This window comes from Ceratotherium simum, chromosome 12 (assembly GCF_057802395.1).
Source record: "Ceratotherium simum simum isolate JZ-2026a chromosome 12, ASM5780239v1, whole genome shotgun sequence".
NCBI classification, from domain to species: Eukaryota; Metazoa; Chordata; class Mammalia; order Perissodactyla; family Rhinocerotidae; genus Ceratotherium; species Ceratotherium simum.
Window position 1 is genome coordinate 18,446,663 of NC_141911.1, and position 25,184 is coordinate 18,471,846.

General features: G+C 41.3%; 1 protein-coding gene across 3 annotated transcripts in view; it reads right to left on the minus strand.

Moving 5' to 3' along the window:
* The window catches only part of PALLD (palladin, cytoskeletal associated protein), a 241,680-nt gene that overhangs the window by 72,040 nt on the left and 144,456 nt on the right, over positions 1-25,184 (minus strand). Inside the window, exon 1 of one of the 3 annotated variants that reach the window (XM_087437442.1) lies at positions 17,217-17,371. The exons of 1 other annotated variant lie outside the window; for it this stretch is intronic. The gene's annotated coding sequence lies outside the window, so the exon portion shown is untranslated. Of the gene's footprint in view, positions 1-17,216; positions 17,372-25,184 lie in introns of those variants that run through there. One more of the 3 variants, XM_087437443.1, reaches the window with a different exon arrangement.

A 25,184-nucleotide genomic window follows, 5' to 3' on the forward strand; every position in this document is an offset into this window, starting at 1 on the left:
ACTGTACCCAGTTGGAATGCAAATGTGTTCAAGAATGTTGCAATACTCAGGATTTATTTCAGATGTGAGTGGCTCTCATGTTGAGGACTGAATCAGCATATTCTGCTTTAAGGAAAATCTTCTCACACCCTGTAGGAAGAGTTGCAGAATAACCTCCCCCATCTCTACTGAGTGTAATTAGTACTCTTATCTTGCATTTTAGGGGAAAGTTCATTTGTGTCTGCAGTGAACTTAGAAGTTAATGATAGTACAAAACAGTGTGGAGCTGACATGCCACCATCTGTCATATAGGCTACGAGGGTGCCGTGCTAAATCCATATATTACATATTAGCAAAGCTCGATTATTTTATTTTTAAAATTAAAATGTTAACAAAGAAAAGGTATAGGGAACAAATGTCTTGAAATTATTTCTTTCATGAAATAAGAGCACCAAGTAGTTTTTGACATTGATAAAGTTCAAAAGTGAAATATATTCATACAGCTGAATCTTCTTATTACTTTGCTAAAGACTACGATTCAGGGGGCTGGCCTGGTGGCGCAGGCAGTTAAGTGCGCGCGCTCCGCTGCGGGGGCCTGGGGTTCGCAGGTTCGGATCCTGGGCGCGCACCGACGCACCGCTTGTCAAGTCATGCTGTGGCGGTGTCCCATATAAAGTGGAGGAAGATGGGCACGGATTTTAGCCCAGGGCCAGTCTTCCTCAGCAAAAAATGAGGAGGATTGGCAGATGTTAGCACAGGGCTGATCTTCCTCGCAAAAAAAAAAAAAAAAGAAAGACTATGATTCAGGATAATTATTCAGCCAAGTCTTTCCTTTCAACCATTTCTGGCATAGAATAAAAGTATATCCTGCCTTGAATGTTTTATTTCTACCAGTATTGGGGGCTCAGAACTCAAATTAGCATAGTTCTAAGCTTGACAGCTATCCTGACATTTTGCCTTCAGTATTGTCTCCTTGCACGTACTTATATTTTCTTCAAATTATTTTATCATCAGTGCTGGTGTGAGAGGCTTTCTTTTAAAAAAAGAGAGAGAGAAATTCCAAGTACAGTCCTTTTGTATGGCACACTTGCTGGGTTGAAAGGTAGTGAATAACGGTTCTTGCCCAGGAGCCCCGGTTTCCAGTCACCAATCACAAAGATTTGTACATTCAGTCTCTAAATTATACAACTTTACAGCTTTGACTGAGTCTTAGAACCCATCAGGGAGAGGCCTTAAGACAAAGTGGCAGGCCTATATTTGCAGGAGTGACCATGAATTTAGAGCATGGAGGGGCTGGCCCAATGGTGTAGCAGCTAGATTCGCGTGCTCTGCTTTGGCAGCCCAGGGTTTGAGGGTTCGGATCCCAGGCGCGCACTGACACACCGCTTGTCACGCTGTGCTGTGGCGGTGTCCCATATAAAGTAGAGGAAGATGGGCACAGATGTTAGCCCAGGGCCAATCTTCCTCAGCAAAAGGAGAAGGATTGGCAACAGATGTTAGCTCAGGGCTAATCTTTCTCACCACACACACACACACAAAAATTTAGAGCATGGAGCCTCTCTTCAGTCTGATTCACTTCCACTTTTCCAGGGCGAAGGGGAAAGGCCTCCACTTCCCCTGTGTCACAATCTGAGGGGGGGCCACTCTCCAGTCACTTAGCCCCTCTGGGCTCATTTTCCTCTCAAGTAAAATTGGTAGATTTGGCTATATTCTTGCTCTAAAATTCTTAGTAACTCTGTTATAGGGAAGTGAAAAATAATCCTGAATAAAGTGATTGGGAAATAGGACACCAGGGCACCAGAGTTAGTTCTACCACTAAGTAGCTGTCCGTTAATATTCCTGGGACTTAGTTTCTTCCTATTTTTTTTCCAAAAGGAATAAATATTCACTGTGGAAGATTCAGGTATCAGAAAGTAAAATACTAGGATAATAAAGCAAAAATGAAAATTCTTCCCCATAGCCACCCATCCTCATGTAATCCCATTGCCCAGAGAAAACCACCTTTACTATTCCGGAGCTCTTTCCAGAACCTTTACTATGCAAATATAAATACACATACACATATATGTTTATAGTTTGGGGTTTTGTTTGTTTGTTCACAAAAACTGGATCAAGCATATGCATTTTCCCTCAGTGATCTTTTATCTTTCAACAACGTATCATGGATATCCTTCCATGTCAGTACACACAGCTCTACTTCATGCTTTTTAATGGCTTCATAGTATTCCACAGTACAGATATACCATCCCATATTAATGACAGACATGTTCTCTTCAAGTACTCATTATACAAATAGTGTAGCAATGAAGATCCTTGTACAACTTGCATACTTGTTTTGAGTTTTCTGCGAGAAACATTTCCAAAAATTGTTGGGTCAAAGGGTATGTGAATTTTACATTTTAATGAGTACAGCCAACTTGCCCTCAAAAAGATCTTATGACCTTATCTTAATCTGAAAAAGGAGAGAAGACTAGAGGATCCTTTTCCAATCCTTTTCCAACTGAACTTTCAAATCAATTCAATTAAGAAGCTTTTAAAACCAGAATAGAAGACAGGGCAGCTCTGAAATCCAATCCCCTTTTAGCCAGACCACTAATTTCAAGCCTTTTCTTCATTAGCAAGTATTAAAACTGTTTTGCTTTGGTTTAGTTGCCCAATTAACATTTTTTTTCTTGGTAATATTGCTAGCCATAAATGAAAGTAGTACTTATTTCTAGAAGTAGGTAAGAAATTGATGTCCTAGCATTTGACATATCATCACTATCAAATCTCCCTTATTTAAGGGACATTTTCCTTTATAGGAGTGGCTCCTATAGCAGGCAGCAGAATTTTCTAGGGAGCTTGAAAAAGCACAGGTTGCTGGGGCCTATCCTCACAGTTTCTGATTCACTAAGTCTGGGATTCACTAAGCCCAAGAATTTAAATTTCTAACAAGTTCCCAGGTGATGCTGATGTTGCTGGTGTGGGGCCCACACTTTCAGAAACACTGCTTTTCAGAGTGCTCTTTAATCATTGGGCATAAACTTGGAATTAGAGGATCACTATATTATTCTGCATAGACTGTGATTTACATGAGTTTGAATGTAATCAGTCACCTTAATTACTATAATAAATCTCCTTTCTGTTACACTTCGCTACCATGACATGCAGGCTCTTTACCAGGTTACCTGTAAGGAGCAAGCTGAAAATTCCACATGGATTGCTCCCTAGAGTTACCTCTTAGGCACCATACCTACTCTCCCTCACATAATTGATGTTCAAAATTTATATAAGACAATTGAAAGTAATTTCACCTCTTTCTCTCTCTTATAAAGGAAACTAGCTGTTGATCTGATGTTGCTGGTATTGACACTGATGCCTTATATGTTATTTAGGCCTCAAGTTTATGACAATCCCCAGCTACTTACAGCCACTTAAACTATACATATCAAACCAACAAATTTAGCACTCAGTTATCCAAGTTATAAAAGCAAACATGAGAAAATGAATGACACACAAACTTGAACCTTCACTATGACTGTATGTAGTGGATCTACAGAGCACTTCCAATGCTCTGTTCTAAATCTTATATCTAAGAATGAAAATAGTCAAGTGTGTAATGGGTGTAGAATTGAACAAGTGTACAAGATAATATTTACATATTCATGCTAGGATAGTGAATTTTGTTGGAAGGGGGAAGACGGCAGGTTATAGGAACTATCGTACAAAGAAGAGAGAGCCACATTTGTCAGGATGCACTGTCAAATTAGAGGCCTTCTCACCACTCAGTGGTGATAAACCTGGTTCACGGTGCGTTTAAGAGTTGAAGTCATAGCATTAGTAGTTGAATTCATGTTAGAGAGGATAATTTAGTAATGAAATAGCCAAAAGGCAGTCAGTGAGAGAAAGAAGAGCGGTAAAAACAATGATCCCGGAACAACTCTGCCATCTCAAACTACAGGAAGAGGAAGGCTCGTTCATTCAGACCACATTAATCTGAAATCTATGATACCTGTGAAGAGTTTTCCACTAACAACTGTGACGGAGGCTTGTTAAACACATCAATGATATAAAGATCAGCAAAAGGACAGTCTGCCCTCAAGGCCTTTGAAGCATACGTTACATTAATAGTTAAAACCATGGCTCTGTGTCCCACCAACACTTTCTTCGTCTTGACTAGTTAAGTTCTTTATAAGAATAAATCTTTCTTTTTTTTTAAAAAAATGTTATGATTTTGGAGTCTTTTAAACTCATAACAACCTGTCTTATGGGTAATCAAAATCAAGTAAGTTACTGAAAAAAGAACAAAGGTGTTAATAAGAAGTGATAAGTAGGTCCTAAAATTCCTTTTTAAAGCATCTAAAAAGATTTACCAAATTATACAGACATACAGGAAACAGTTTGATCAATTTGTGAATGGATACCTTCATAGAAAAAGCTATTTGCATGTTTTCCACGATACTCTTGGGTGTGACAAGCAAGGCCTTTCACAGTCTGGCAAAGCCTTCCTCACCTCCCTCCATGAGGGCTCCTCTCCAGCCACGCAAGCTGCCCACCAGACTCCAGACACACATCCTTCTCTCTACCTTTGGGCCTTTGGACACACAGCAGAGCTGCCTTCTCCACTCAGCTTCAACTTCTATCAGGCTCCTCTGCTGTCAGGCCTTGGTTGTCTCTTGAAGCTTCTCCCTACCCTGCTGGCAGAGCTGTTACTCCCTCCTCTGAGTCTATCGACTTCAGCTGCAGGCCTGATCACTGCATTCTGCGGCTGGGCTCTTCCCTCCCCTGGCCTAAACGAGGGCCTGGTCAATTCTTATTCATCCAGGGAAACACTGAGCCTAGAACACACTGCAGCAGTGTTTGATAATGGGATTTGTTTGCGAGCTTTTTAAAACATATGGAAAGATTTTCTAGTATGTCATACTCCAATGGTAACTTTTTAATATTTGGAATTCATTCTTTATTTATTAGGAAGTTGGCAGGGAAGATATACTGTGGGATGTTATAGTTCAATTTCCTGTTGCACAACTTTTTTCACCTCATATGTTCTAACGAATCTTAGATAAAATTAGAATTCTCTGGGTTAAAGGATACCACAGAAAGCACAGGGTCTTGTCCAGCAAGGGCATATGGTTTGGAGGGGAGACTGGAACTCAGAGCAAGAAAAGCTGCCAGTGAGCTCTGAGCTGCTTGACCACTCTGAGAAATTCTTTACTTTCTCAAAGCTCATTTTTTTCCTTCTGGAAAAAGGAGATATATATAATTTTTAAAAGGATAAACAATGATCTCATGGGACTTTTAAGAATGAATAAAGAATGCATATAAAACATTTTGAAAATTAACAGTGCCATTAAATATTGATTGAATAAATGAATAAAGCAATTCATTGGACTTGGTGGAGAAAGATCAATCAAGAGCAAGCTTCCTTTCCAGGCATATTCAATCCTGATTGTTAATTTTTTTTTTCTTTTTTTGTGAGGAAGATCAGCCCTGAGCTAACATCTGTCACCAATCCTCCTCTTTTTGCTGAGGAAGACTGGCCCTGGGCTAACATCCGTGCCCATCTTCCCCCACTTTATATGGGACACGGTCACAGCATGGCCTGATAAGCGGTGCGTCAGTGAGCGCCCGGGATCCGAACACGGGCTCCTAGCAGCGGAGTGCGCACACTTAACCGCTACACCACCGGGCCGGCCCCCTGATTGTTAATTCTTAAAGGTGATCTAGTCATTGCTTTCTGGAGGACTTGTGGCGTACAACAAAACAAAAACGAAAGACAAAGCCCTTTGATTTGCACAGCCAGATACATGGGTATAATTCACACTAAATGCACACTATAAAAGCCTCATTTTTAATGGGCAGGGAAGCACACCTACATTGTCCTTCTCGAGTCTGCTAAATTACAAGCATTACCAATTCTCTTCACCTTCATGAAAGTTCTTGGTAGATGTGCTGTAAAGCTGTAATTGTTCTTGAGGCAATATGAGAAGCACCCATGTTTTGGCAAGGTGTGGTAAATTTGGCAGGGAAGTTCAATTTCCGTAACACTGTTTCCAGCCCAGGAAATGTCTCAGGTGGCTTGGTATGGGTAAGCTGCTGCCAGGTTTTCGGGCATGGGCTTGCTTCCCTTGGATGACATCATTTGACTGCATTCTTCACTCTCCCTGCCCCACAGAAGCCTCTGCATTCAATTAGCCTCCATTTTTCTCAAATACCTCATGTGATCTTCAGCATGGCTATGTCTCCAAAAGCCTAATATGGACGGCCTCTAATTCATGTGATGAACCTCCTTGGCTATTAAAATAGCAAAAGCATTTACTAATGTACACTTTGAAACCATTCTACAATGGGAAGACTTTTTGATTATAGCATCATTATTACTTGGAATAATGGGGTATAACTATGACCACAGCATTACGTCAACAGAACTCTCACAGTGCATAAGTAGTATATTAAATTTGTTTACCCCAAGGTCTAAGACCTGAGATCATTGAAAATCAAATATAAACTTAAAATGCTCTTTTTAAACCATGTAAACTTTTCTCTTACTTGAGCTAAACAGAGAAAATAAACTCCTGACCAGGGGGAACCTGTGATTTTTGCAAGCTAAACTCTCTCCTGTTACCCCAGCTTAGGGGTTACACCAATTCATTCATTATCCCATGTTTCCCAAATTATAGTCTATCCAAAGGGTATTATCTCCTGAAATGTAAATTAGCAGAAAAAATTCCAAAAGGTTTACAGGGAAGTCTTTTATTTATGCTACGTGGCCCACTAACGGTAAACCTTACTGCATTTAGAATTCCTTTCTGGCAAAGCCACAGCAGTCATACTTAGAAGCTCAAGTTAGGTTAGATGACACTATATATTTCCCTGGTCCTTTGTATACTATGATACATACACAACTACACATTTGTTTAACCACCTCTATCATCATTTTTTGGGTAATGGGCACTTGGGATTTTTGTGAAGCTTTTATTTCTAATATAGTTTTACTGATTATGCACAGGCTTATAATTTGAACTAGAATGTGGCACTTAACTGACATCTGGGATACATCTTTTTACTTCTCCAAGACTAGAGAATCATATCGCATAAAGTCATCAACTTCGTAAGTGTTTTAACCAAACAGTCCATGAAAAGAAGCTGAAGAGGAAGAGGTAGAATTGGATGGGAACGCCTTCTATTTCCCTCCTCCATGGCCCTGGGATACTCAAGCTGAGAAAGATACTGAAGCTCAGCTCATCTACTCTCTTTATTTTACGGGACGCCAACAGAGACCCAGGGGCAATATGGGTTGTATGGGAAAAGACAGCTGGCTGTGGACAGCCTGAGCAGAAGGACCAGCCCAGCAGAAGGCAGACTTGGGCTGACAGCCGTTTCCTCGGTGTGGTCAGAAAATAAAAGAAGGCAGCAGAAAGCAATAGGCCTGCAAGTCACTGACGCATTTCTAAACTTGACTACATCATTAACTCTACATCTCCACACAAAGATGCAGATTTCTGGGTGGCCAAGGAAAACACCAGGTGTATGTTAACCTTGCCAGAAGATGACCCAGAGGTTCAGTCAGATCCTGTGGTTTCATAATACTTCAACCTTTAATCTGACTGCTGAGAGCCAGAATGCCGTCACCATTTTCCTGATCCATAATATGAGCTGAATGTCTATTGCCAATAAAAGTGATTGCTTTATTTTTAAATGAAAGTTGCAGAAGGGATATTGTCTTTGAAACCAGACCAAAAACACAAAGATGAAAGGATGAGCTGATTATCTTAAAGTCAGAAAAGAATCCAAAAGCCATTATGTAAAAGAGAGTCATACCTAGATTCAGGGCAGAGCCATATGCACAACCAAACTTTGATTCAAAATATTCAGTCTTCATCATATTTGCTAATTATTCAAATGACCGAATATTAATGCAGCTGTATTACTCGGTGAACGCTACATAATTATCTTGTTTATTTAAAACACAATAAACCAATAATTGTTGTGCTACACAGGCCATGAAATCATTCACTATTAATGCAATTTTGAAATATATCCTAATTATAGATTTAAGCAGAACACTACAGCCAAATTAAACAACTGGAACCACAATAACATTTAGCAAACATTTAAGCGTCCAATTTGATTGAACTTCTTTTATTTTCAGATCTGTATTTGGCTTAATAAGTAGACAAAACCAAAACGATAGAGTCAGAAAGAAAATAAATACATAGGAAGACTGAGCTCCAAGCAGAGTTGTAGAAGCCACACTGAGCCTGCCTGGGAGCTGCCAATATCATAGATACACAGAAGGAACAGACACAGAGCAGCCAGAGAGTGCCTGGAACACAGTGACTGCCCCTCGATGGCTGAGCTGTCTACTCAACACCACTGTTGCACTTTCTCCTCAGCTGCTAGCCATGGGCAGGTGGCCAAGTTGCAGAAGGTGCCACTGTGTGGTTCCCTCAGTAACCCAGCCAGATTCTTCCATTGGGATTACTTTCCCAAGTAAACTGGTCTTCAGGATTTTAAACATTTACCCTTAAAAACTTTCCTCCTGAACTTGTAATCAGTGTTCTCAATTTGACTTTGCCAGATTTGCCATCTGTGCTTATGCTTTTGGAAAATTCTGCAGTTGCCCTGGCTGCACATTTTTAAGGGGTAAGATCTCCCTGCATCTCAGAGAGGATGCCTGGTATGCTGAAAAGAAAAATGCAGCTGCAGTCAGGAAATCCACGTCCTACTATAATTGCACCTTCGGAAAGTCACAACCAATTATACACTTAATACTTTTTAATCTGTAGCAGGAATAAGGACACCTACCCTACCCAGTTCCCTGACTGGGATGCAGTAAAGGTCTTGATAGTTTTAAATGAATGAGAACTTGGCCTTCATAAATATCATTGGATTCACACATCTTAATCTTGATATGCTTGTGATGGGCCTAGATTTAGGCTTTTCTAAATCTCTAAATATAAAATAATCCCAAGTAACTTTTCCCAGTAAATTGTCAGATTCTATCCTTCTTTTGTACTCTGAAGCAAGGAAGTCGACCCAAGTAAAGGCAAAGTCTGGCAGCTTCACACTTCTGATGATTTCACTGAGCAACTGCCACACGGTTGAATAGTTCTGGAAAAGCAGAAGACGAACAGATATTAAACGGTATAATTTTGTATGTTTGCAAACTGACAACTCCTGCTGGTCGTGTATGAAGAAGAGCCAAGGAATGCCTGGGCTTGGAAAACTGCCATCTCGTCCCTGGATAATTTTTCTGCCTTTCAAAGAGATTTGCAAATTCTTATGTACCACTCTCTCTTGCAAATAAAAGCTTCCCTTTGGAGAGACGAGGTCCAACTCCTCATCTAACACTGTCCCTGGGTATCCTGTAGTCACTTGCCTGGACAGATTTATAGTTGCTGGTGTGGATGGTATGTGCTCAAACATTCTGTTACATAACACAAGGGTGTGATATGTGAGAGAAGTATCGAGTACATTTGGATTCGTTTTGTCTCTTAATAAGTGCTTAAAATAGATCTTTTTAAAAATCCACGTCACCTTCCACACAAATACATCCATTTACAGTTATGAAGACAAGTAGAAAGCGAGGCTTTATCAAGAAAAACCACAAATTTTTCCAACTCCAGTTCATTTGTGGGTTTGCTGGGATATGCTTTACTTCAGTATTCTGTCATTGGGCAGGTTTCGCAGACTGCAGCTTAGTCAGATGTCAGGATCTTTATGCCACCTTCAAATATTTCGAGTCAAATTTTCTCACTTTCCGCTCTCTTTTGGGGCAAAGTCACCTTCTCCCACAGCTTTCATTACCGCCTGTGGTGATAATTCCCAGATCACTGTCTCCCACTCTGATCTCCCGGATCATCAGACTTAGCATCCAATTGCCTCCTGGACATCTCCACTTGGTATGCTCAAAACCAAACTTGCCTTTGCCTTGGAGCTGCTCCACCTCTTGTCCCCACCTCTCTAACTGGCAGTCCCATCCACCTGCCTCCTGGCAGGACCCCCGGAGTAATCCTTGATGCATCCTCTCCCTTATCTTTCACATGCCATCAACGCCAAGTGCAGTCAATTCTATCTTCTGACCATGCCCGATTCCAACTACTTCAGTCGGGTCCCTTGCCACTAACTTAGTTGAAAACACCACTATCTAGTTCCTGCATTATTCTAACCACCTCCATTGGTTTTCCTGCTTCTCAGCTACTACCTACAGTGTGCTAACCTACAGTGTGCTAACCAACCAGGAGTGATAAAATAGAAGTAGAAGGCATCTTTGTGGCTCTCCACAAAGGCATAATCTGGTAGGAAGGAGGTTTGATTTAGGTAGCTGTTGGAGAGTAACACAAAAGGGCACACAGTAAAAGTTATTTCATGGTCTAAAACTCAATCTTAATATCAGAGAGATGAGATTAATTCGGTGAAATAATTAGCAATAGAATAAATTGGTATACAAGCGCTGTTTTAGGGACTATAAGCGTCAGAGCATCTCAGAGTAGGGAGAGAGAAATGTGATGATTAGGATAGAAAATTTTAAATGAAATTTCTGGACTAGCGTGCAGGAGGTTTGCTATAGTAGTCACTGAACAAACACTAACCATACATCTACGAGGTGCAGGGCTCTCAGCTCCATTTAAGTGACAGATAGGGAGAAGAAGAGTAAGACGGTGCCTCTCCTCAAGAAGTGAATGAGATTATAGAATTCTGAGGTCCAATACACTGTGGATGTGGAGTCAGGATTCGACCTTAGGCAGACCCTGAGTGTACATTTCACTAGCTAAATTCAGGCTGTCCTCTCCCAGGAGACTGTTTCACACCTTCTTCCCTCTCCTCAAACTTCCCTCAAACACTCCCTGCCCCACTCTCACTCTCAGCCAATGTCCACGCTTCCTGTTTCACTGAGAAAACAGAAACAAGGAGTAGAGAACTTGCACGAACTCCCACTCCCCCTGCTATCCACTCCTGCACCCTGGCCGCAGGCTCTGCCTTCTTTCCAGTACAACAGAAGAACCAGCTCTGGGATCCTTGTGAGCACCAAGCTCGCGGCTTGTGCACCAGATCCCGGCCTTCTCAAAGATGTCCCTCCAGCAACTGTCCCATCTTTCCTGACCTTCCGATAGACAAGGTCAAGCCCTTCATCTACTGTTCTTGACTAGCTCCCCTGTCACTTGCTGGAGTATTTACTGATGAAGATGGCACATACTCAAACATTCGGTGTTACAAAATAAAAAGGTTTGCTGCGAGGAACAAGAGTGCAAGTCCTCTTGGACTCATCTTGTCAACTCACAGTCACTCTTCTGCCTGTATTTTCTATCTCACTGAATTGCAACTCCAACCTGGCATTCCTTCTCCTCCTCCCTAGCTTTATTTTCCCCCATAGTATACAGAGAACTCTATCTGAAGCCTCGGATGTTTCGTTTATTTTCTTTACGGCTTGTCTCCTACCACTAGAATATAAGGTCCATGAGGGCAAGGATTCTTGCATATCTGTCCATTTAGTTCACCGCTTTATTCCCAGTCTAGCCAGGGCCCAGGGCCCAGGGCTTGTTCAATAGTATCTGTTGAATTAATGAGGCCCCAGCCCTGCCATTTCTGATCTGCGTGACTTTGGGCAAATTACTTACCCTCCTGAAAACTCACTTTCATCATTTTTAAGATGAGGGTGCTAGAGGTACTTACTACATGGGATTGTGGGGAGGATTAAATGACACAAAGTGTGTTAAACACTTTAGCACATTTTCTGCTATGAAGTAAGATCTCAACAAATGGTATTTATTATATCATTATTTAGAATATTATAATTATACATTAGCATCCAAGTTTACCTTAAGTCTCTTCAGTCCCAAATAGGTACTTGTTTGGAAATTTAGTGGACTGGCATCAAAGAAAAATAAAATGCCTGTAAATTTGCTTTCCTTCTATTATTAAAGATTCCATTTAAAACCTAACCCTGACTTTAAACATGTTGAACATACTAGGTAATGCTGATGGCTGGGTCTAGGTTCTACAGTAAAAATCACGTTTAATAAGGAAATAATGTCAAGCAACAGGAGCTCACATCGCTTGGCTCTCTGAAATAGGTCCCATGGCCGAATGACAAGTGGACCTCACTTCTGTCCTATTACCTGTGTCCTTTCCCCCCTCTTTTCTTTCCCCTCTGTTGTTACACGGCCAGCTACTGACGGGACACCTCCCCACCCCACCCCCACCCCACCCCTGCCCCATAGCTCTGTACTTCCAGGGTGGGGTCTCTGTTAGCATAAAGGGAGTATGAAAGGAAATGTATCTCAGGGTACCTTTATTTTCCCTCCAGGGTTTAAATGGAAAAAGAGAAGGTGGGGTCTTTTTTACCATTGTTGCTGGGACTAAAAATCTTAGGAAAAAAATCAAGTTGGAGCTTTGAGTACATTTTCCCACAAAAAACCATGTTACATATAGTGGCTCAGTTCTATGGTACTATTAATAAAGCAGAATACTTCAGCTATGATTTCTGGGCTGCCTTGGGAACCTAACCATGAAGTGTGACACAGTTTCAACGAAAAATGGTGTTCAAAGTTCCCAGCAACCAATTTACAAATCCACATTCAGAATCCAACCCATCTGAAAGCTGAGAGCTCCTAATTCTTTTTTTTTTTTTTTTTTTGCTGAGGAAGATCTGCCCTGAGCTAACAACTATGCCAATCTTCCTCTATTTTGTATGTGAGCCGCTACCACAGCATGGCCACTGACGAGTGGTGGGTAAGTCCGTGCCCAGAACCAAACCTGGGCTGCTGAAGTGGAGTGCGCCAAACTTAACCACTAGACCACTGGGGCTGGCCCAAGAGCTGCTAATTCTAAGTTTGACAATTTCACAAAGGCATCATACATCAGGAAGAGTAGGATCAAGCTTGAGAGTCTTACGTATGGTGGTCCAGTGGTACTTCATTTCTATTTGGATGGGATACCAGTTCTATAATACCAAGAAATGTGGTGGGCGTACCTCAGAGAATTTTCTGATACTAAATGTGGCGAAGAATGCAACTCACCCATCAGAGCCTGCATAGTGATAGCTATTTACCAAGGGTAATTCTTCCCTCCCTCCCATTGGTGAAACTTCAGCATCTATTCTTTTTACTTGCTTTTGTGTCCTCATCTATGAATCTATTTTTAACACTTTTATATGGGGAAAAAATGCAAAGTTTTGCCAATAGAAACCAGAAAACGGTTATTTTCTCATTTCTTCTGGCTGACACACCTTGTCTGCAAATGGCAGCTTCTCCCTCAGGAGGAAATCTTTTCCATCAAATAAGCTTTTATGCCTTCCAAAAGTCCATGCCAAACTGTGAAAATCACATCTTAGCTTACCATAGTGGTGAAGCTTTGGCAGTAGGGCTAATGCACATTCAGGGCAACGACGTTAACTAACCACCCCACGTTTTCAGTGTGTGTCCTTGTAGTCACTATCCAAAATACACAAGGAAGAGAGGCTCACTTAACTGGAATGGCTTATGTTATCAATTACGGTTAACCCTAAAGCACATAACCAATGAGGCAGCTAAGATTTACTGCTCAAGAAGTCTGTACTGCTAGTAGTCGATGGGGTTGGCAGAAAGATGTACACGCCACTAGGTTCAGCCTGGGGTTCCTCCTTCCCTGACAACTCAGGCCCTTCTTACCTCCATTTTCTCTCTAGGCCTTTCCTACAAGGAGGGGTTACTGCTTTCCATTCATACAATCTCCTTGGATGAAACCTCTCTCATCTACCATCTCTAATTCCTTATCCTTCAACAAAATCTGATATACAGCTTCTCTGTAAAAAAAAAAATCCCTTGAATTAGTGCAATCTCCCAGGGACTTCCTAGACCCAAAAACCTGAGAGACAGAAGTAGGAAGAACTGAGTGTCTCAGTTTGATCTCAGTATGATCCTGGATAAAATCCTCATGCTACCTACACTTTTCTTTAAAATCTGGTAGAGTTCTATTTCTTCTTCTGTGTCTGAAAAGAATATTATTGGAATGAGCTAGTATGTATAATGTATGAGAACACCTTCAAAGAAGAGTTTATTGTTCCTCTAACGTGCCATTTTTTTTTTTTTTTTTGGTGAGGAAGCCTGGCCCTGAGATAACATCTGTTGTCAATCTTTCTCTTTTTGCTTGAGGAAGATTGTCCCTGAGCAAACATCTGTGCCAGTCTTCCTCTATTTTGTATGTGGGATGCCACCACAGCATGGTTGATGAGCAGTGTGTATGTCTGTGTCTGGGATCCAAACCCACAAACCTCGGGCCGCTGTAGTGGAGCAGTAAACTTAACCACTATGCCACCTGGCTGTCCTCAACATACCATTTTTTAAGTCTGTATATTTAGCGTCTATCTTTCCCATTTACTTGAAGAAGAGAATTATTTTGCAACATATTAAATAGTAGGCAATTTTAGAAGTATAGTGAACTTTGATTATCCAATGTTTACCTGGATCTTCCAAAATAAATGCTGAAAAAGTACAACACATTTTGATATGACATTGTTTATGTGGAAATATACACAAAAGAGAAGGCAATGTCTGATATATATTTTTACAGTTCCCAGTGATTGTGAAAGAAATCTTGAAAGCAGGGGGAAAGAATCAACAATTGTTTGGACAATAATTGTTTGAACAAATTGATAACTTCCTCTTGAAATGATGACTTTAGCACCTTGAGCAGTGTGGACTCCTTGATAATTTCCAGGAAATGCCTTATATTTCAGCAATAATTAGTTATTTCAAATATAGTAGCTTATAAGATTTACTATAGTCTAGAGAATATAATATTTTGGGGGGGGAAAAGAAGTAACTATCCTCAAAAGTACACTACAAATACTACAGCTTTTGAGAAGACAATACAGTAAAGATTTTTAAGATCAGCCACAATGCAATGTACTAAGTAGTATTCAATTTTTATTGTTATCTTAAAAAGTTTTAAAAGTCACCTAAAAATTAGGGCCCATAAGGATACACTGAAGCATACCAGGGCTACTATACTAGGATGTCTATCTACTGTTTACTAAGTCAGTGTCCTCACCCAGGACCAGCTGGGCATGCACTTATTACACCGTTTAACGTAGGTGAGCTACCGTACCATACCAGCTGTCAGAACTTTACGATTCATGGATTTCAACAGTCACAAAAAATAAAGCTACGTTATTTTCAACCACTTACCCATGCTCTTCACTCAGAACATCAAGTTTTCACACTGCCAAAGAGATGGTTAGGACGTTGGCATGTTTTGTTATATGCTGTACACGCCTAGTTTCTTACTCATGGATATGGTGTGGGCACCAGGCAACCCACCCCACTCCTTATTCTAAAGACAAGTAGAATAAATACCAAATAATTCTTATTTTATATAAAATAAATAGAATAAAAAATAAAACAGGAATTAGTTGAAAAAGCTGTTGGTTACATAGCTCTTGCCTAGTCCTCATACATTTACTGTTCAAGGACGTACTAACCACTGAACTTCCTCTCTCTTAGGTATAACTCTAGAATCACTCTAAAGCATGGGGTAGATACTCCATACCATCACCTATATCGATCAATATAAACAGGCTAGAGAAAAAATAAAATTCACTCAAACCTCATCACTAAATCAAAGTCTGCCAGGTCTTGAGGGAAAAAAAAATCCTCTTTCACTGGGGATGTGAAAAGATAGTCAAAAAGCTGATGCCTTTGTATTGTGAGCTCCAGAAGCAACCCAAACCAAAATCGCTGGACAATTAGCTTGCCAATTTTTCCTGAGTGAGTGGCAGTTATTGAGAAAGTTCTGACAGAAGCCTTCATAACACAAACCAAGAAAATGTCCTCAAAGGCAGAACTTGGCAGTTTTCAAAGGGTAAGACCACTGCTTAGCCTGGAGGATGGGGGCGATGCGGTAGTGGTGGCGTCGGTAGCTTTTCAAATGCTGGTTACCCAGGAATGTAGTATTCCATGCCTCAGAAACTTGGGTCTGTCCCTCTCTGCCTTTCTCAGGTTAGTTCTCTGTGACTGCAGACCAAAACGTGGATCCAGAGAGCGTGGGGCTCCGAGAGACTCGTGGAGCCCTTAGAGACTCCCGGGTCTGATGAATGCACACCAGTCCTGGTGATTCGCCGGTAGATGAGCAACGGGGCCTGGCCTGCTGCTAGAGCGAGACCCGGCTCAGGCTCAGCAGGGTGGAAAGATGCCTGCAGGCAGGGAGACCCTCCGCTTCCCCAGCACGCCCCCTTCCGTCCCCAGTGAGTGCATAAGTCCCGAGCCTCACTCCGGCTCAACTGATCAAACTCCATTCTGGAGTCTGCACCACTCACCTTTCGGGACAGAGCCGCCCCCAAATGTTAAATAAGGCAAACGGAGGGGAAGCCCCCAGCCCCGGGGTTGGGGCCCGCTTCCCACAGGGGCCAACACCCCCCCCGCCCCCGCCGCGCCCCGCGCTCCAGGTTTCTGAACACACAGCATCCCCAAAGAGGGCCAGCCGACCTTTCTCGCTGGCTCGGCCGCAGCCGGCTGCGCGCGTTAACGCCGCAGCCACGTCCCGCGCCCGCGCCCAGCGCCGCGGCCAACAAAGCAGGACCCGCAGCCGGGGACTGCGGAGGCGGCGCTGCCGGCCCACCCGCCAGCAAGCCTTGAAGACGCGCCTACTGCGTGCCGGGCACCGCACCCCTGCCCGGGAAAGCCCCCTAAGTTACGCACAAACTTTCTTTGGTGCCAAGGTGGGGTGAGCTCTCCTAAAGAAAGGAGGATGGGGTTGGGGAGGGGCGAGGGCGCTGCGCCCTGGCTTGGCTCGGGATGGATGGACCCCTCCTCCCCCGCCAGCTGCCAGGCAATGAACTCATCCCTTCCCCCCGCAAATCTCTGACAGCCCCGCTTTCTCTGCCCTCCCATGCCAGGTTTGACTCTTCTGCGAGTGGGGCCACGATCAAGCGAGGGATGGGGTCAGAAAATTTAGAAGACAGGGAGGGATCATCCGTGGCAGCAAAGCATCTCCAGTCCCGGACCCTAAGATGATGCAAAATTCCCATCTGGAGCTCAGCTTTCAGTGGTGCGTGCTCTGATCACGCAAGGGGAGGGAGGGGGATCTGCGACGGGACCATCGGCGGGGTGGAAACTCTGTATTTACAAGTTGCTCTGTCTCCCCCAACCCCCTCTCCCCCACAACCCCCTCATTCCTTCTAAAATCCTCCCACCGACTGCTCAACCACCACCCCGCACCCTCCACTCCCTTTAATTCATACACTTCTACCAGCCAGGAGGCCGACCCCCCGCGCCTACCTCGGGTCTCAAGGCCGCACCCCCACTGTTCTCTGAGTCCCTGTCGTTGGGTGCGAGCCGGCAAGCGCGGCGGGCTCCGCGGGCTGCGGCGCCGGGGGGCAGGTACCGGCGCTATATACGGCGCCGCGGCCGCTCCGTGACTCAGTGAGTCTCCCAAATGCTCCTGCCTGCCTGCGGTCCTTCAAAATAAGAGTCCCGGCTCCCGGCCCGCGAGGCCGGCGGGAGCTGGAGGAAAGGAGGCGTGGCCCCGGCCTCGGGGAGCGGCCCCCAGGTTAGCCAAGGCTTCCCGGCCCCTCCTCTAAACAGCGCCCCGCCCTTTGCATCTTTCAGGTCGCAAGCCCCTTCGTGGGGCAGCCAAGTAATGAAGCGGGCCTTCCGGGAACTTTCAAGAAGAATGGATAACAGGGAAGAATTTAACTTTTAACTTGTCTTTTTCTTTTTTAATAGAGGTGTTGGCTGCATGTTAGGATGATTTCCCCCCAGGTTTTTTTTTTTATTGTGTTTTTCCTTTATAGGCTAAAATTAAGTTTCCAATAAATTTGACTCCAGGGCAGCATTCTAGAGGAAAGGAGTGACAGCTTGTGTTGTGGAATGGGAGCAGCCCTGAAGGAATGAAACAGGGAGGCTGCAGAGTGGGGTGGGGAGGGTCCAGCTCCTGTGGGCTGCGCACCTTTAACTTCAGCGCTGGGGAATTGCAAGTAGATGCAGAATGATTGTGCAGCATTTAAATCGAAAAGCACAAATACTCATGGGGTATGCTTCTTTCTTTTTTAAGGGAGAGGGGATAATTTCTAGATTTCCATTAATTAGTTTACTCTGTTCTGTGAATCAATGAGTAACTAAATTCAGGAGTCCTTAGGGTAAGAAGCATAACACGTTCTGATTTAGCAACATCTCAGGAACGCGGTCCCTATCCTGTGTTCTTCTGTCATAAACTACTAGAGGCCCTGAGTCACTTGTTTTAACCTACTCCATGGGAATTTCTATGGAAGTGTTTTAAAGGAGGAAAAGGAATCATCAAGTCCAGAATTAATTTCCTATATAAAATTTTTGTGACTTATTGTGGGCTGAACTCTAAATCACATCAGATCCTTTTCCTTTCACCAACTCAACTAAGGATACCCTGGCTCTGTGCAGAATCCTCTAGTAGTTGGGTTAGCCAACTGTACCAGTTATTTCTGTCCTGTGTCTCCTACCACAGTGTATGCTCCTTGACCAATGGGACCAAATCTTTTATACACAATCAACTGTCAATCAAATGAATGAATGAATGCTAAAGCTAATACCTAACATGTATTGAGCATCCGTTGTTACGCCAGGCCCTTTCTGTAAAATGGTCACCAAGTAAATGCCAATAAATATTGACTAGTTTGAATAGCTGGTGGACCACATGTTCAAATGGTCTAGTCATTTTATCCCTACCTTCATTATTAATATTGAACAACAGGGGTTCTAGGTTCACAGCTCTGAACTAGACACCACTCTGCTTCTCTCTCTCTGAAATATCTTAACTGGTTTTTAGATTAAAAATCATGTCTGTAAAATATTCAAACAATAAACCCAAAATGGATGTCTCCTTGTAATTCTACCCTCAGAGATAAACATTGTTAACAGCCTAGAGTCTATTCTTCCAGACTTTTGTGTATTTAAACACATATTTAAAACATAGATTAGATCATCGTTTACATATGGTTCTGTAACATACTTTTTTTTTTTTTTTGACCTACAATATACTGTAGTCATCTTTCCAGGCAGAACAGAAGGCATTATCATCTTTTAAATTTTTGAGAGCATGATGTAAAAAACTCCGTACTGCTCTGTTTAACTTCGTCTTTTAAGTTTTAGTTTGCTCATTCCCATGTCAAATGGCCATTAGGGCAGCAGAAATGACATCACTTGGCACATCACAGGGTTTTCTCACAGGCTGCAGTGTGACATTGAAGAAAGAGTTCTAAAACGAGAGTTAGGACTTAGTGGTCTGTGCCATTAACTGTGGAACTCGGGAGTTTTCTTATTTCCACAATAATGGGATTAATTTGATGAATTTTACAGTTCTTAAATGTTGTGATTTTGTGATTTAGGAGTCCATTCTCAACATACGCCCAGAAAGAATAAAATAGATAAGCATGGGTTACTACCACCTCAAGTGTTTACCCACCATGGGAGGATGTGTTGGGTGGAAGTGATGGAGAGGGTTGATTGATTGCCAGAAAACACAGCCAGTTCCCGTACTCTCAAGAGGCAGCAAAAGGAAGATAACTCATTACATTACATTACATCTGCCATCTCTGCCTTATTCCTACCACAGGAGCCCAGCAAAAAGCATTCATGTGGACCAGTTCTCATTTCTCAGAGCTCAAATCCAGGGGGACTTAAGGAACTGGTGCAAAACACCGAATATTTTAATGCTTTGAACTTTTAAAGTTTTATGAATGAAGTGTGGGAGGTGTGGCTAGACCTTAGCTATCACTTGGGCAAGTCCCAGAATTGTGAAAACTATTATCAACAGAAGCACTGATAGGAATTTCTGCCAAGCTTGAAAAAGAACATTCCATCCTCTTGTGCACACTGAAGATTCTGATCAACAACCTTCTCTTTAGGTTGTTTTTTCTTCATTCTGCCTTAGCTCAAACTTAGAAGTTCTGTGGTTGTAGGGTTAGATGAAAGGGGTGGAGAACAGATAGACACTCAATCAACTTTTACTTTCCCGGGGCCTGCACTCCTGGCACTCCCTCTGGCCTCCCTCTGGCACTCCCTCAGAAGTATTGGGCACTTAGGACTGAAAGCGTTTTGCTTTAGGAATTCCGTCTCTGGCTTCACCTTTAGCACGCTTTGGCTCACAGACCTATGGCTTCAAATGTGCAAATTTAATTTGAGATGAAGAAATTTGCTCAATTGTCTAGTCAGTTGAAGAGGAGCGTGGAATGGGTGAAGGTAATCCTTCAAAGGTAATCATTCCTTTATTCTCCTTTTCATATTCTCTGTCACAAATGAAAAGAGTGAAACATAGGTACTTAAAAACTAAAAACAAATGACAACAAAAGACTACTAAAAACAAATGGCATTCACTGAACAAACCAGACCTTGGCAGTGAAGCTAAATCATAGATATACACAGATATAGATATAACTGCTGGCAGGTACTATACAGCACCTATCTCAAAAATGCTCAGCATAGGTAATAATATTTTATAAAATGGATAGTACTAGCAAATCAAAATAATGTCTTCTCACCAAATGTCCATTGGAAAAACCACCACAAGTCTAGGCTGCCCAACCATCCTTTCCTAACTTATAAATCAAAGACAAGACCTATATTTTCATTCCTTTTATTTACATGTATCACTAAAAGAATGTTAGTCTATCTTTAGGCATTTTGCTTAAAATAATATTTTAATGAAAATTACCAAAAACTTGAGATTTTCTTAGAAGATTCTTGGCTTCTGGGTTGGCACATTTTCTATAACAAGGATTTTGCCATGTATTCCCTCAGTGTGATCGAGGTTGTATATAACTGATATTCTGATATCAATTCAGCATAGAAGTTTATTTCGATTCACTTCTGGTACTTGGATATTATTTTTAAAAACCTGTTGATTTAGCTCTTGCTGTATTTTTAAAAGGTACAAAATCTTGGCTGAATGGCCCATTTCTTCTATGGTAGATATTACTTTTGCAAGGGCTCCCAACCACATTCAGCAAACAAGAACAAGACTAGAAAAACAGTGGAGCGATTATAGATTTTAGCTGATATTGGTTCCAACTATTATTTTTGGGAAAATGTTTCTGAATAGAATACTTAAGATCAGCTTTTGTTCTATTAATTTTTTAAATAAGCACCTTTAAAAAATCTTGGAGCACTTTGAATGTGGACTCTTTGTGATTAATTGCAGCATTTTATATGAAACATATTTGTTTCCGTATCAACACCTATAAAATTATTTTAACAAAAGTGAGAACTTTTAAAAATAAAAATGTGGGTCTTCTCAAGGGGCTAATTTGCATTATTTGATCATGAATACAGACTATTAGGGGAAGAGGGAAAGGGCAAACCTCCAAGGACAATTCATACTTTCAACATAAAAACAAATTAATGTATTCCATCGGCCAAGATAACTTTCTGGCTCTTTGGTTTGTACATAACTTTTTATTAAGAGCAGGGAGAAGGGATAAGGGAAGAAGAAATGGGACTGTTTGTACTTGTAGAAATGTGACTAGAACCCAGTGGACATAAAATACTCTGTGAAAGGGAACATGACTACCAGAAGGTCTGCAGGTGTGGAATGTAAAGAAAGATCATTCAATTGTAAACAAAAGAACAGACTGAGTTTGTGAGAGTGAAGTAAGCCTTGAACCTTCAAAACAACTCCAGAAGAATCACAGAATCAGAGCTAGCAGGCGCCCAAAGAGATCATCCAGTGGAAGAGTATCTTGAAAAGGGCATGGGCTTTGGAGCCAGACAGGCTGGGGTCAATCAAAGGCTGTTTCCATGACCTTAAACTCATAGAGCTTTTGTTTTTTCATCTGTAAAGTGGAGGTAAAGGTGTTTACCTTGGACTGCTGTTGAGAAGATAAAGTCAGATGCTGCCTGTGCAGAGCCTAACACAGTGTTGGGTATGTAACAGGTGGGGCTTGGTTTTCTTCCTCTTTTAATGTGTACGTTTATATCGTTACAGTAACTCAGGAATTTTTTTTTTTTTTTTTTTTTTACAAAAACACAGTATTTAGTTAGGAACACAGTAAAAAATATTAATCTGACTTTGTGCTGACCCTATGCCAATCACTTCACATGCATTCTCCCATTTTATCTGACTGTACAACCCACGGAGAGGTATGGCTGTTACCATCATGCCCCTTTCATGGAGAAGGACAGGGAACACAGAGAGGTTAGGTAACTTACTCCAGGACACAGAGCTGGTAAATGGAGGAGCAATGACATAAATTGTTAACTCCAGAACCCAAACTCCAGGGAATATAAATTTGGAGTGAAAAGTATATATTTATGCAAAGTCCATTAACTCTCTCAGGACACGAAGACCTCCATTAGTAAACCAGTAATTTACTATTGCAAAGTTTTACTGTGCACAGTTACATCTGTTTGACCTGAAATAGTTAAGGCAGCTTCTAAACATGTCCTGCTTCATCCGCAGAAGAATCTGACTCATTATTGAGTATCCCTTTCCAAATCAAATGAGTTATGCTGGATCTGATGGAATCATCCACAGATTCCATGTGGATTACTGAAAAAGCATAGTTAAAAGTAGGATTTTCCTTTTTATGCGACACTTCTGAGTAAATGGCAAACTACTATTATCAGTCGACTGGGTATTTTAACTTTACCCTGCATAAGAAAAACCTTAAGCTGTGTCTTATAAATAGAGTGACTGGTAATAGACAAATATGACATAATCAGTTTAGGATTACACATTCTTATATTTTATATTAATCTCAATGGCAATTCGTGAAGTTATGGGTGAGATGATGATAACCTCCTCAGTTGATTCTCATAATACTATTACCTCTGATGACCTTGTAACAAGGAATCTTGTGTTGCACTTCATATAGATCCCTTTGGATGCTTCAAAAACACACAGATCAGCCATCATTCCATTGTTGCTCCCAGAAATACAGGAAGTAAAATTACCTCGGTAATGGAGCTGCTGTGGGTGTTGGAGTGCCTTTCTCAGAATGATGATTTAAATGCAAAGGAAACTATGGACTTCAACAGGATACAGACAGGGGACCACGTTCACAGGAAGGAGGGAATCGGGCCTATCTTCCCTAACCCTGAAACCTTCCCTCTACCAAATCCTTCATCACATTCTAACTTGAGCATCCATTTCCTTGAATTAGTAAACTAATCCTCTGGTTCAAATTAATGGGATTATGTTATCTGAAGTACTTAATTTTTCTCATTAGGGAAATACATGGGGATTTGCTTGGGTGCTACAGTTAAAGGTTTTCTAGCAAGGATATCCAACTACTACAAGAACTGTTGAGATTATTTTATAGTATATATATCTTTGACACAATAAAGTGTGCAAACCTAGACTCTGGTAGGGAAAGGGAATGAAAAGAGAGGGAGAATAAGGGAAGGTCAAATATTCTAATTAAATTTTCATTAAAAAAACAGAAATTTAATGGATGCATTTTACATTGGAAAATTCCCTGAATGTAGATCCTAAGACCCATAAGAGGAAATATTTGATAACATTAGTAATTAAAGGAATTAATTTATGTGATAAATAGTTTATATGTTTGACAGTTAAAACAATTTATTTAATAATATTGATACTTAGCCTGTTATGGGCCCATTAGAGTTATACTATGTCACTACTGATACAATGAAGTACTAGATTTCAAAAGAAAAAAAAAAAATCAAGATTTTTACCTAAGATTCCATTAGCTGTAAAGAATATTCCCATTATTCCAAAGAATTGAGATCATTATTCTTATATCAGTATATCATATTTGTTTCTATTTTTAGTAACCTTAGAGTTAACTGATTTTGAGTAAATTTGGTTGCTTTATGGGATTATATCAAGAAACTCTTCAAATTAAACTTTCGTTCAATCTGCTATATTCAAAGAAACTAGTCGCTATCAATATTTTCAAATGGCCATGTCTTTTATAACATGTAATGAGTTTTAATGAAATATGGCATATGAATAGAGTTCAAAGAGAGCAGACTGCACTGAGGAAAATCAGAGTTTAGAGCATTAGTTTTAAAAATGTAATTTCTGAGCAAAGTTGACAAAGTAAGATTCAGAAAGTAAAGTTTTCAGTGCAAGAAAAAAAGAAAGACAGCAACTATAAATAGACTAAATTCAGTCCTGCCTCCTTAAAACCAAGCCCTCTGCAAATCATTATCTCAATTTTAAAAAAAGGCTCATTAGAGATTAATTTATTAGGAACAGGTATGTACACATTTTGGATTTAGTTCATTAGCTTATAGGCGGTAACATTATTATTCCATCTTCATTTGTGGGCGGCACAAGTAGAAGCCTGACATACTTTGGTGTCATTGTTCCCTTGTTTGTTTGCCCACTATATGACACTTAACAAAACTTTGTGTCCCAGCAATGGATAAACTGGTCTGACAAAAATTATCCTCTCAAACTGACTCCATGTCAGAGAACAAAGTCACAGCCTTTCGGCATCACAGAGGAATTAATTTGGATTCGGTCACCTGCCTCGTGGTCATCACACTATGGCTAAAAAGACCCTACAAGAGCATTGCTAGCAGAGTGTGCTGGCTGGGGACACCCACTGGTGTTTCTAGGCCAAGTGGTATTACTTAAGGAGAAAGAGATTGCCAATCCTTGAGCCACCTATTGCTCAGAGAGAAGCATCAGGAAAAACAGAAGCTAAAGGGGGCTAGCAATGTTCTGTGTTAAAATGGGGTAAAAATATGTGAGGCCAGTTGCTGTTTATGATGTGTCTTTGTCCCTAATGTTAGGCAGGGCCAATTTATCCATTAGGCACAGTAGACACAGTAGATACAGATGTAGGGCCCACAACACTTTTGGCAGCTCACAAAAAATTTTTAATTCTAATTATTTTTATACTAATGCAGTTATAAAATAGAACTTTTTTTTTTTTTATTGGAGAGAGGGACTCACAAATGCAAAAGTGCCTAGGGCCCATGAGAGTCATACTGCGGTCCTAATCTTGGGTAGCTGATGTTTGTCTGAACCCTTGACACTTTCCTTTCATCAGATATAAAGACAAGCTCTACCACCGCGTCTCTATTCACAGTCGTGTTCTGTGTGAACCTACATCAGTAGGTGGGTCACTAGTTTTTCAAAGACGAAAACACGATCCTGTGTTCTCAAGCTCTTTATAATCTAAGCGAGGAGACAAACTCAGCTGTTAACAACAGGTGCTTTGCAGTTGTTCATTCATTTGGACATTTCTTTTACGAGTTAATTACTCATAACTCCCTTGTGAACAAACTGCACATCTGGGA